We start from the raw sequence: 12540 nt of genomic DNA, 5'->3' as shown, positions 1-12540 counted from the left end.
GTAATCAATCTAACCCTGTGTTATCAGAACCAATATCTTTAGCATCTAAGCAATTTTCAAATCTTTCAAGTCATTTATCCCAAGAACTTGCTGCAGTACAAGCGTAAGAACGGCCTGCATGCACTTTTCTGGTCAATTTACCTCCAATGCATACCGTCCCTTTGCATGCAGTTATGAAGTCCTGGATATCGCAAACGGCACATCCTCAGAATACACGGTGGAACGTGATGTCTCACAGCTGTGAGAGATGCTTGGAGATTTGTGCTGGGAAACAAGGCTTTTTCTTTGTTTTGTCATCTAACCCTGGGAAGCTGGTTGAGAGATGGCCCACAACCCGTATTTGTCTCTTTCAGAAGGAGCTATTGCATTCCTCCGCCTGCAGGCATTGTCTAATGTCAGTTGCAGAAGAAAGCTCCACCTATGGGCTGTCTCCAGCACTTGTCCACACAGGATTTGCGACTATAATTGTCCTTAAAAATGTCCCCAGGCCTTCCCCTCCTTGCAATGAAATCTCAGCTGGGCTGTAGTTGTGTGAGGGCTTTGAATTTAGCAAACGGTCTGCAGAAATTGGTTTTAATCTCAGAGGTCTTGGAAGAACCATCACTTGGGTTTTAAAATACCTGTTCTTTCTTCCAAAATGTTCTGTGCAGGAAACAGCAAGTGTTTTTGTTTGTTTGTTTGTTTGTTTTTTGGTTTTGTTTTGTTTTTTTTGCTTGTAGCGCCTAGAAAAGAGTAAAATATTGTGTAGGCTTCTTGCACAGGCTTTTGTAGCTCGGGATGAAAGCTTATAGCAATACTAAACTCTTAGTAATCTAGTTGCAAGCTTGTCACTCATGTGACTTCCGGTTTTCTGAGTTTTAGAGTTCAATTAGGCTTACAGGGTATAAAGATTATAGCTGATTGGCAGAGCTAGTCATTATCCTATTTTGCTAAGCTTTCATCCATTTTAGAGAAAATCTATTCCACTCCCGTGAACAAACATGACCCTGCTTAAAAGCAGCAGCTTGATACCCCAGTGACACATACGCATAGAACCGCCATTGGGTCCCCTTTCGTAACTTGCAGAGGGCCTTGCTGTAATGCCCAGTTTGAAGGAGGTCATGTGGGGATGGCATCGCACCTGTGAATTTGTAGATTGCCTTGTGCATGAAATGGCTGGGTTTTCAGCTGATTTTGTACTGATGTAATCACATCTGCCTGAGATCCAGGAAAAAGTGGTTGTGGGCAGAGGAGAATGCACATGTGATATGCAATGTAGCAGAGCCTGAAAGAGATTTAGCAGTGAAAATTGTTTACTTATGTTTTTCCCCTGCCGCTTCCTCCAACTGATATGCTGCATGCAAGATAAGCTTGGGATAATCTGCAAGAATTGATAAAGAGGTCTGAAAATCTGAAGACTACATCAGCGCCCCATTGGCAAGCATTTACGTTCTAAACTCAATATCTCAAAATGTGCAGAGAGAGTGGGGGATGGAACAGAGATTTTCAAGGTGGAGTACTGCTTGGGTTTTGTCATCACAACATCAAATAAGAGAATGAGAAGAGAGAACAACGGTCCACCAGCCAATGATGTACAGAGACCTAAATCTTCCTTTGTATGGCAACATTTTGGGCATTTGACATTGGGCATAAAAGTATCTTCAATGGGCTGAATCATTTATTTATTTATTTCAAATGCTGCAGACTCAGTGGTGATGACGTTACACTGGGATCTTCTCTTTTGGAGCTCACACTCCTCTATGGATACAAGGAGGTTACAGGGAGAATTTCTGCCCTGAAAGGATGCTTGATAAGCTCATTTCTCTCTTTTCTAACACGTCATTGGCAGCAATCAGGGGGCAGCCAGCTTTATATGCATAAATCTACCAACCCCTAACTTTATCAAGTGCTTTCTATTTAGTTCAATAAAATACTTCTACATGTGTTTTCTCAATTGTGTCTAATCTGCTGTTTAATCCATTGGTTACATTTCTAATTTAATTTTTAAAAATTATTAAAATTTTATAAGCTCTATTGAATTCTCTCCCAAGTATACCACATAATTTTCATAATCTCTTCTTTAGTTTTAGTTTAGATAATTATTTTCCTATAGCCATATTAAGTATAATTATTTTAGGTTATACATTTAAGAATTCTAGTATTTGCAATCTTTGTGGGTCTGTTATGTTTTTTTTTTTAAATTGTGAACACAGATTTTATGGAACAAAATTTGTGGGTTGTTTTTTTTTTGAAGGGTACGTTTTAAAAAATATATTTAAAAAAATATATTTTATTGATTTTTTACAGAGAGGAAGGGAGAGGGATAGAGAGTTAGAAACATCTATCAGCTGCCTCCTGAACACCTCCTACTGGGGATGTGCCCACAACCAAGGTACATGCCCTTGACCAGAATCGAACCTGGGACCAGTCAGTCCGCAGGTCGATGCTCTATCCACTGAGCCAAACCGGTTAGAGCTTAAAAAATATTTTTATTGATTTTTTTTAGAGAGAGAGATAAAGGGAGAGAGAGAGAGAAACGCATCAATGTGAGAGCAGAACATTGATCGGCTGCCTTGGAGGACACGTTTTTAGGTGCTTTTCTCTAAGGAGGATTTTCATTGACTTAGGAAGAGTAAATACTCATTCTGAAATAATTTTTAAGCTCCAGTTTCCTCCCTCCCATGTTAGTGAGGTAAATTCTGGCTATACTCCATGTGATTTCAGGATCAGAAATATAAATTCTCAGGGAAACATTTCTACCTTTCCCACCCTTCCACACAGAGCCAGGATGTCAGGATGAGATGCCAAGTGTCTTCATTGGCTTCTTCAACCAAGATCTCGCCCCCACCCCCAGTTTATTTACTTTCAGCGAGACTGTTCCTCTAAAAATATAGCATTTCTTCAGATCTTTGCCAGGTTTTAGTATCATTACAACTCAGATCAGATGTTACCTTACCTCTTCAATGTTTCCTGACTGTCTGAAGTAGATTTCCTGGTCATGCCATCCTATTTTATTGTCTTCATATCCTTATCGATAAATAAAAATATCTACTTTATTATTTTTTTCTGTGTTAAAGAAATAAGCTTTTCCAATCAAGACTATGAACTGTACAAAGTGTCAGAATGTCCTCTTTTACTCTTTGCTGAATACCCCATGTCCAAAGTTGGTCCTCACAGAATTTATATTGAATGAGAAATTGATGGAATGAGCTAACAGAATCGATTAACATTATGAATTACTATATAAGTCAACACAGAGAAGTTAACTTCCTTCTGGTCCTCACACCAAGGTTGTTTAAATAAAGAAAACAGCACAGGGGCTGGTTACAGTTAAGATAACTGTCCTGCATTGTAAGGTTACCTAGATTCAACTGCCCTTCCCCCTCCTCCTGCACTGGGACCTGGAGGCTCCCTCAGATCTAAGTTGGATTAAGTGGAAAGGTGGGCAGAGTTGTGGCGGAGAGCAGTCCGGCTTTCCCTTGCATGATAAAGAGAGACGAGCTTCCCCTGTGGCTGTACTGTGACTCGAACCCCATAGTATTGTCCAGAGGCCCTGCTGCCAGGTGTCTGTCCTTGAGGAGGTGAGGACAAGATATGGAGCTGACTCCCCTGTATTTGACTGAGTTGACTCTCATTCACTACAACGTGGTGCGTTATTACTGCTTCCTGCCTGTTCCAGAAGGTTCTAGATTTAAAAAATGGAACTTCAAGCAGCAGTTTTACACTGGACACACAGAGAATTGGAAGTCACACAACACATGGCCAAAATGTCATGAAAACGAATGAAAGTTTAACAACATTCATCACCATGAAGACTAAGTATGCAGAGTCAGAGAGTATGGAGATGCCATTGGTTACATATGAGATGTCCCATGACATGCCAGGGTATTGCCTCCTCTTCCTTTCTCCTTTTTCTGGCCTTAGATCTGGGTTTCTGTTTATCTTTTCATTCCTAGGTGGACTAATCCCAGTTTGGAACTTCGACCTATAACAATGAATCTGCAACTATGCAGGGTGGATATGTTACCTCTTTACGTTAGCTACCACATCTCATCCTAAGCCCCCAACTCAAAACTCTGCTTCCTGTTTTTCACCTCTGCTATGCTTTGCCTTTTCCCTCACTTGAAAGGAGAAAAACATAAACAAAAGTGGCCTTTTGTTAAATGCTTTAAAATACAAGCATACTCTTAAAATAGCATAATGTCATTAAAGCAAATGTTGAAAACAAATAAAAAGTAGAAAAAAAATCACTTATAATCCACCCACCCAGTCACGGTATAGTATTATTTCTTTTTGGTCTTTGTATGTATGTTTAATTCTATTTTTCCTATTTTATACATAATTATACCAAATATACAATGTTAAATCCTGATTTTTTCAGTTATTATATTGTTAATAATACTTTTGAACATAGTCTATAATGATGGCATAATGATCCAGTTAATGGATACACATTATTTTGCTCAGGCATTCACCTATTATGACCATGTGCATTGTTTCGCAAGTGACACCTTCACATATATGTTTATAGATCTATTACAGAATCCATATCATGTATTCCGTAGGCTCCCACTCTTGGGTAATGAATCAACTCAACAAAACCTGTTATTAGTTGAGGCCAGAGTTGGCTGTGAAAAGCTCTAAGGAACTGTGCTCTGTATTGGATCATGTGCTGGGAGGCCCAACGAGGACTGAGAAGGTCACATACAGTGGGCTGGGAGTGTGCAGACATACGCACATGCACAGAGCCTGGAAGGCCTTCCTTTATGGAAGTCCATTTGGGGGATATCATCTCTCAGGGTACAGTAGGGATCCATCCTATTCAAGGAAACAAGGGAAACACATATCTATAGTTTTCTAAACCAAATTTTGTAGTTCAAGGAAATTCTAGAATTCAAACTCACTGGAATATTCCAATGGGAATAAAAAGAAAAGAAATTGAAAATTTATGGTATATCTCAAAAAAGATACAAAAGTATTATGTTCAGATTTGTAAACTTGTAAAGGAAAGCAATATTTTAAACTGACATTACTTCTGTGTCAGAAATGTCATCGTTGCTTGGATATTCATACAAAAATGTAGAGATTTATGGTTCGTAAAAGTGTGAGATCAGATTTGGCACTGATTCTCCTTTATATGAAACATATATTTCAGAAACTGAATTTAAGTTTGAAAGTAAATAGCTTCATTGGATACATTATGAAAGTAAGATTAGATTAGTTTATCTTTATTTTGGGAATATTCGTAGGGGTACCCTAAGACATAATTTTTTAAAAAACTAAATCATTTCAGCATTTCTCTGTGAAACTCATGCTAAAAATAAATAAATAAAAGAAGAAAAATTAAATCTGTAGGGGGCAATAATCGGGTCCTGATGAAAAAGAAAAGGATCACAGCACTGCTTTATGAAATATCTTTGCTCTAATGACATGGAAGTGACATCATGTTCCTTTTAAAATATCCTTCCGGAGTAGTATAAATGAAAACATATTTTTTCTCCGACTTCCTTCCTGCTAACTGCTCTTTACTCTGTCTTTGGTCTTTCTGCTCTTATCTGTCATTTCTTTTGTCCCTTCTTCACCCATCAACCCTATCACTTTGATCTGCATTTTCTTACAATTTCTACTCCATTGTTCTTTAATTTAAAACTTCCTTCTTTATTTCTCTAGCATCTTTACTCCACTTGAATTCCTCTTTGGAGTCAAATAGTCACACTGATTTGAAAAAGGAAAACAGTGTCAGATGTTGCTTTTTGTCTATAAATAACAACCAAAAACCCAAATATAAGTATTAAAATATTTTTCTCATTTTAAGAAAAAAGTTTTGCTGGATGTTTTTGATTTGTGTGGCACTATCTGCTTTTGAAGAATAAGAAAGATTTTGGTGCAAGGTAATTGATGCATCATGTACTTACTGATTGATATTTTTATTCAAATAACTTCTCACTAAGTGAGTAAACTAACAGAGCTGTCTTCTTCATCAAATTAAGGAAGCAACTGGTTAGGTTCAACCAATCAAGGCTTTATGGAGAAAGAAGATGACATCCAAGACCATCCCTTAAAAATTAAATCATTTATGTGTCACTCATACTCCCACCCCTATAGTGGGGTCTCATGGCAGACATCACTAATCAACAACAGAACTTTTCCCTGCTAGATATGGACCCACACATCTTCAAAGCACTGTAACTTAACTAGGTGTTACTTGAGTTAAAATTGAACTGCCTTCTTTGTTTTTGACTGTATATGCCTAATGTGCTTCCACTTCACAGATGCTACAATACACACAATCTATGAGGTAGGTGTTATATTAAAAATTTTACAGAAGAAAATTCTAAAACTCAAAAGGATTTAAGCATTTCACCACAGTCACACAACTGGTAATAGGAATAACTCAGTTAGTTATTCTTATGGCAACATCAGCATTCTGTTCTCTACAGTTGCTTAAAGAGGTAACTGTGGACTTGTGACTCAGATCTCCTAAATAAATAGCTAGCGAATGGTAAAAGAAATTCCAACTGTGTTGGGGGAAATTCTTGTTTCAGAGTCACAGCAAGGTGGCATTGAGGGTTGATGCTTAGTGTAAGTAAAAAAGGCCTCCCAAAGTGAAACCTAATATTCCCCAACACTCCATTGCCCATCAACACCTCCATCCAGATACATCTTACCGCCACTGTGCTTAGAATCTCAGCAATATATATTTAGATTTGGGGAGTTCCCCCCCCCCCTACTTTTTTAAAGATGCTAATGACCACTGATGAATGAACCAGGAAACTGATTCAATTTGTAGCACTTAATAGAAATGGGTATATCAGATCATTTATTGCTACATTGGAAACCCACAACAGTGAGTTATGGGAAGGGAAGAATCAGATAGAGGACATTATTTTAAAGCTTGGAGGGTTACTGAGAAGGGTAGTTCTTAGATATGGATGATTCCGAAAAGGCCACTGAATGAATCTAAGGGAAATGAACTTTTCTTTTTTTATATATATATGTATTTTTATTGATTTCAGAGAGGAAGGAAGAGGGAGAGAGAGATAGAAACATCCATGATGAGAGAGAATCATGGACCAGCTGCCTCCTGCAAGTCCCCCACTGGGGATCGAGCCCACAACCCAGGCACGTGCCCTTGACTGGAACCGAACCTGGGATTTTTCAGTCCGCAGGCCGATACTCTATCCACTGAGCCAAACCAGCTAGAGCTGGAAACGAACTTTTCAATGTTGAAGGAGACTGGCCCCACAGCAGTTGGGTCAAACTTCCCCTCTGATCCTCTCTCTTCCAGGTCCCAATCTTTCCCTGCCCTTTTCACATAGTTCATGAGTGGCAGAAGGATATTACTTTTTCCTAACAGTCTAGGCAGTGATTTTCACCCCTACCCCCAACTCCAGCATTTAAAAGATTAGATCTACATCCTTTAAAATATTTTAACAGGTCTTCCTCAGTGTTTCATATTTGCATAATGCTAAAATCCACTCCTTAGTTATTTTCCATAACAAGCTGAAAAATGCCATAGAGCCGTGAAGTGGAATCAGTGAGGGTCTAACACATATTGCCAATTTGATCTTCACCATATTTCATCAAGTTACTTCGCCTAAATCCCAGCCCAAAGCACTTTTCTTCTTCAATGTCACAAATCAAAAAGCCAATGTCTTAGACTAAATATGATATTTCAAGAGGCATTCCATTATTCTTCATGCTCAGCCTACTTCCTTTCAAATGCTGTTTTCTTAGCATGAGCTCTGGCTGGGAGGGAACATGGTATCCTTTGAGGGCAGCAGCCATGATCCATGACCCATCCTCCAAAAACACCCCAACGAGCTCTGAGTAAATGTTTGTTGGGTAGTTATTTGACTCTACAATTGTGTAGGGAGCTTGTAGTTTAAAAAAATTGTCTTGGAGTAAATAACGCTTATGTAAGAGTGCAAAATATTGTATGCACCATATTTAATGCTGATGAGTTAGTATTATTTCTGTATAATTTTAATTAATCTTTTCCCAAAGAGCATTTGTAGAAATGGGATGTATAAAACTCAATTATGTGAAAATTAAGGTCCTCTCTGCATTTCATTCTGCTAGAAATCAAGATATTTTAAAATTAAATATCTGTATTTGTAATCTCTTAAAGAGATGGAAACTAAAATTTAATTTTTGAAGATGAGAGTTCCTAATTGATCTCTCTAGAGTAAACTTTTGAGGAAATGAGAATATAAATAGGCTTAAGGAAAAGAACTTACATTGCAATACAAATGTATTAAAATGCTTATTATCCACGACTCCTGTATATTCTAAGAATTTATATTATTCATTGCTGTTGTTCTTAAGACCTCTGTCAAAGTAAAATCATATTTGTTTATGTCAACACTTTTTGTGTATTTATTATTTTTATATGAACAATGAAGTTAAATATTTTTTGAAAATAATTAATTGTTAGTTTTCCCCAGATCCAGAAAACCTAACACCAGGACATAAATTCCAAGGCTATTTGGGTCATTTTAAGTCTTTACTTTCTGGGAGACTGAACAATAGTGAGTGAATGTGGGGAGTTGTCATGTATTCCTCAGAATCAGAAACAGCTTCATGCTTTCTTATAGGATCTTTCAGTTCTTAAAGAGCAGAGGGGAGAGAAGTGAGGATGTAACATTCACTGGTAACTGGAGAGCTCCAACACTATGTTTGGGCAGCAGATAAATCAGTAAGTGCTTCTTTGGTTGAAGAACAGATCAACTTTCATATTTCCTTCCCATATCAATTGGGAAAAGTACCAAACACCCATACCCAAGCTACACCTGCTTGTGTCTCATCATCTTCTTGATCAAATTGAGAATTTGTATCTTTACTTTCAAGACTCTCTAGTTTCCTATTCTTATGTTGCACTTTGAGGATCTGTAAAGCAGATGTTCTTCTGGTATAAATCAACGTGCCCCAAATCATATTAGCCCCTCTCAGTAAATCATCCCTTTCCAATCCCTTTCCAGAATGCACTCCTTTTGTAAACGTGAACACAGTTGCCTATTACACACTGAAGACTGGGATGGAGGGAACTAGCAGTAGGGCATTTTCCTCCACTCTCCAAAGCCCCCAGTAGCACCAGGCACATTTTTGGCCTTTGATAGGAATGAATAAAAAGCTGTTCTCTCACAGTGAAAAAAGAAAACAGAAATGAAAGACCTTTAAATGCTAAGTGACTTATCTTAGGACAGAGTCTACAACTGGTCCATTTTAAGGTGGAGCTGTCGTGACCTGCCTGCCCCCTCTGTACCTCCTGGACACTTTCATTAGAAGAGATATGTGCTAACAGCTGCCAGCATTGACCCTCACCTAGGGGCACAGATGAAAAAAGAATGTCTTCCCTATCCCACTCTATCCATTTGCTCACACAACCATTCCAGTTCCATATAACCCATTTTTAAAGGGAATTTTCCTTTATGGAATAGAATGGATAGTGTCTGCTGAACTTGTGGGAAGAAAGGTACGCTCTACGTTAGCCAGATACATTTTTCACTTGCTAGGAATGATCTGACTCTTAATTTCACTTTCACAGCATGACTATTGCCACTGTCTGCTGGTGCCCTGGAAAACTTAATCAGACATAGGGGGTGAACATCTTACTTTCAGTTAAGGGAACATTCCTTCTGGATAAATCACTGTGGGAATCCTGAAAAATAATGGTGTTTTACTGGCTTGATTTTAAAAGGACTAAATGAGTCCTCAGATTTTTTGGTTTTATTTGGTACTTTAACACAGAATACACAATCTACAAGCTACATGTTTGGGAAAGTTCCTTTCTTGAGGGCAATTTTTATTTTAAACAAGTGTTCTAACAACAAAACTCTATTTGACCAAAATTAGAGTGCAGCCACGTATCCTATCCCAATTTTCTGTAGTTCCCTTTACATGATGAGAGAAACCAATCCCTTCCTGTAAGACTGACTGTTTGAAATATAATACTGTCCTTTTCAAGAGAGACTCAGGACACTCATTCTATGAAAAGCTAGCTTATATAGCTATTTGAATGAGTTTTACTTACTGTATATTTATTTCATCTAGGTCTCTTCCATATGAATAGGTATTTAGAGCAAGTTGTAGTTGTGGAGTGGTCACTGTGTCTGCTTGGCACCCACCCTTCTCTTGTGTGGCTACAAGACCCTGTTTGCCAGCCCCTGTCCACTCTAGCTTTGCTCAGCTGAAGACAGAGACAGCCCCTCTTGCTTAGACTTGGCCCTACCCAGCATCTGATCTGCTGATGAGCAGACCCAAGAACACATGGGGAGTCCCTTCTCCAGCAATGGGTTCAGTTAGACATGCTTATGTAGTCTGATGTTCATTGTTACCGAAGTATGCTCATAACAACATCCTCATGGGGTCTTAGCCTTTCCCTAAGCCATGACTTGTTGGTCTGGTCTCAGGTTCTGGTTTTCATATCTTTTTTCCCTGCAGGAAAAATTAGAAGCCTGGTTCAACTCTAGAGGTAGCTTTCACCTTCTCTGGTGTCTGCTGATTGACATCACAAAGAGCTCAGCATCCCTCACTTCATAGCTCAATGAATTGATCACCACCTCCAGTTTGCCCTGCAAAGAGACTCCCAGTGAAGCTAAGAAAAGTAGGCTTTTATTTTATGTCTTCTGCTTAATAATTAGCAGAAGATTCGAGGCACATGGAGGTTGATATTTTTCCCCACTAGAAACAGATGTTCCTAGGGAATTAGAACAAATTTCTGCTTCTATCTACCCATCTGATTGCCTGACACAGAATACTTGTTCAAAAATAGACACATATTGGTTAATAGAACTAAAATATAATTAATCTCCTAATATCTCTAATGAGCAGCCTAATTGGTCTCTTGACATTATTTTTCTATATTTACCGCCATTCTGAAAAAAGTGGCAGAAATGAAAAGATTCTTAGAAATCATCTAATTCACTCCTCTCATTTACAGACGGTGAAAGAGGACTGGAGAGGAAATTTATGGAGCCATATATGGGACAAGAACCCACTTTTCCTAACTTCCAATGCCATGCTCTTTAGATATAATGCATGCGGTGGTTCCTACTACAGGTCTAGCAGGTCTAATGTACTCAACACAGGTTGTTTGAATTTATATCTGTAGGCCAAAGTGAGCCATCAAGGGTATTCTCTCTGTTCCATTTTTTGTTTTGCAAAGTGGATGTTTACTTTTAACAGATCTCTGAGGCAGGAATTCAAGAAGGAGAGTGGATGAATGAATGTGAGAAGATGATAGGATGATCAGCTATTAAAATAGACCAAATGAGAGACTCTGTGCCGAGCCAGTGGCAGTGGAAAGAGAAGAATAGATATAATGAGCAGCATTTTAGAAGCAGAATTGGCATAAACTCGTTACCAATTAATGTGGAGAGTGAGGAAGTAAAGATGCCAAAGGTGATTCTGAGGTCCCTGGTTTGAGCAATTAGATGGCAGGTGATGTCACTAATCAAAACAAAATAGATTTAGAGCTAAAGATAAACTTGTTAGATGTGAGATACCCATTAGACTCTTAATACATCCTGCTACCTAAGCAGGAAATATGTGTGGAGCTTAGAAGAGAAATTAAATTCCTAAATACTGATCTAAGAGTTAATGTCAATTGACAAGCCATTGGAGGTGATGATATCACCTTAGAAAATCAGAGAAAACACAGAGGACTGAACACCTGAGTTCACTAGGGATAGAGGACAGAAGAAGCAAGTGGATGTGGAGTGGTGTGGGGAAGCTAGGTAAGGAGGATATGGTGAGTTGGTTAAATTCTGCAATAAGTCAAGTCAGATAAGATTTAAAGGAGACCGCAGGGGATGACAGTGAAGCGGTGGAGGTTCTGAATGTAAAAGAACCAGACACTGCAGAAATGAAGGACAAGATCGATACACCGCATTTTCATTATGATTCTTCCTGATTCAAATTCCCTTCATTTTCAAAGATTAGAGACAATTACACTAGAAAGGATTTAAGTTAAACACATAGGAATAGGTTAATGGGGTTGCTGAATCTCTGGTTTGGGAGAGTTCTAAGAATAAAGATGTGGAATTTTAAACTGGAATAAGTTAGTCTTGCATGAATGAAGACGGCCTCTGAAGTCCCCTTTAAGTCTTAGTGGCTCTTATTCCATAAGGCTGAACATATAATGCTACAAAGAGAGAGTGTATATTTTTTGCAGTGTACTTATAGGATATATTTGCCCTGTCGAAAAATATTGAGTTTACTAACAAGTTGATTTATTCACAGGTCTCTGGATATTTCAGTATGCAATCAATTGTACTTTTAATAAACCATAAACCAGGTTTACTGCCTTATTTATTGAATTTAATCAAAATGACTGGATGGCTAACTAATACAGTGCTCTCGACAGGCCTCGGACACTGGGTCTGATTACTGGAGACAGTAATACAGTACAACGATAGGATGATTTTATGCTTTAAAAAATGAAACAAAACAGAGCAAAGTAAAAGATTTTTTTGTTTCTTTGTTTGGAGACAGAGTCTGTCTAGAAGACAGAGAGGGCCAGCGTTGTGAAAATTTTGCTGTGGCTCTTCCTGTCGTATA

This window comes from Cnephaeus nilssonii, assembly GCF_951640355.1.
Source record: "Cnephaeus nilssonii genome assembly, chromosome: 15".
In the NCBI taxonomy this organism is placed as follows: domain Eukaryota; kingdom Metazoa; phylum Chordata; class Mammalia; order Chiroptera; family Vespertilionidae; genus Cnephaeus; species Cnephaeus nilssonii.
The sequence above is the reverse complement of the archived record's forward strand: the minus strand, read 5'-3'. Positions refer to the sequence as shown.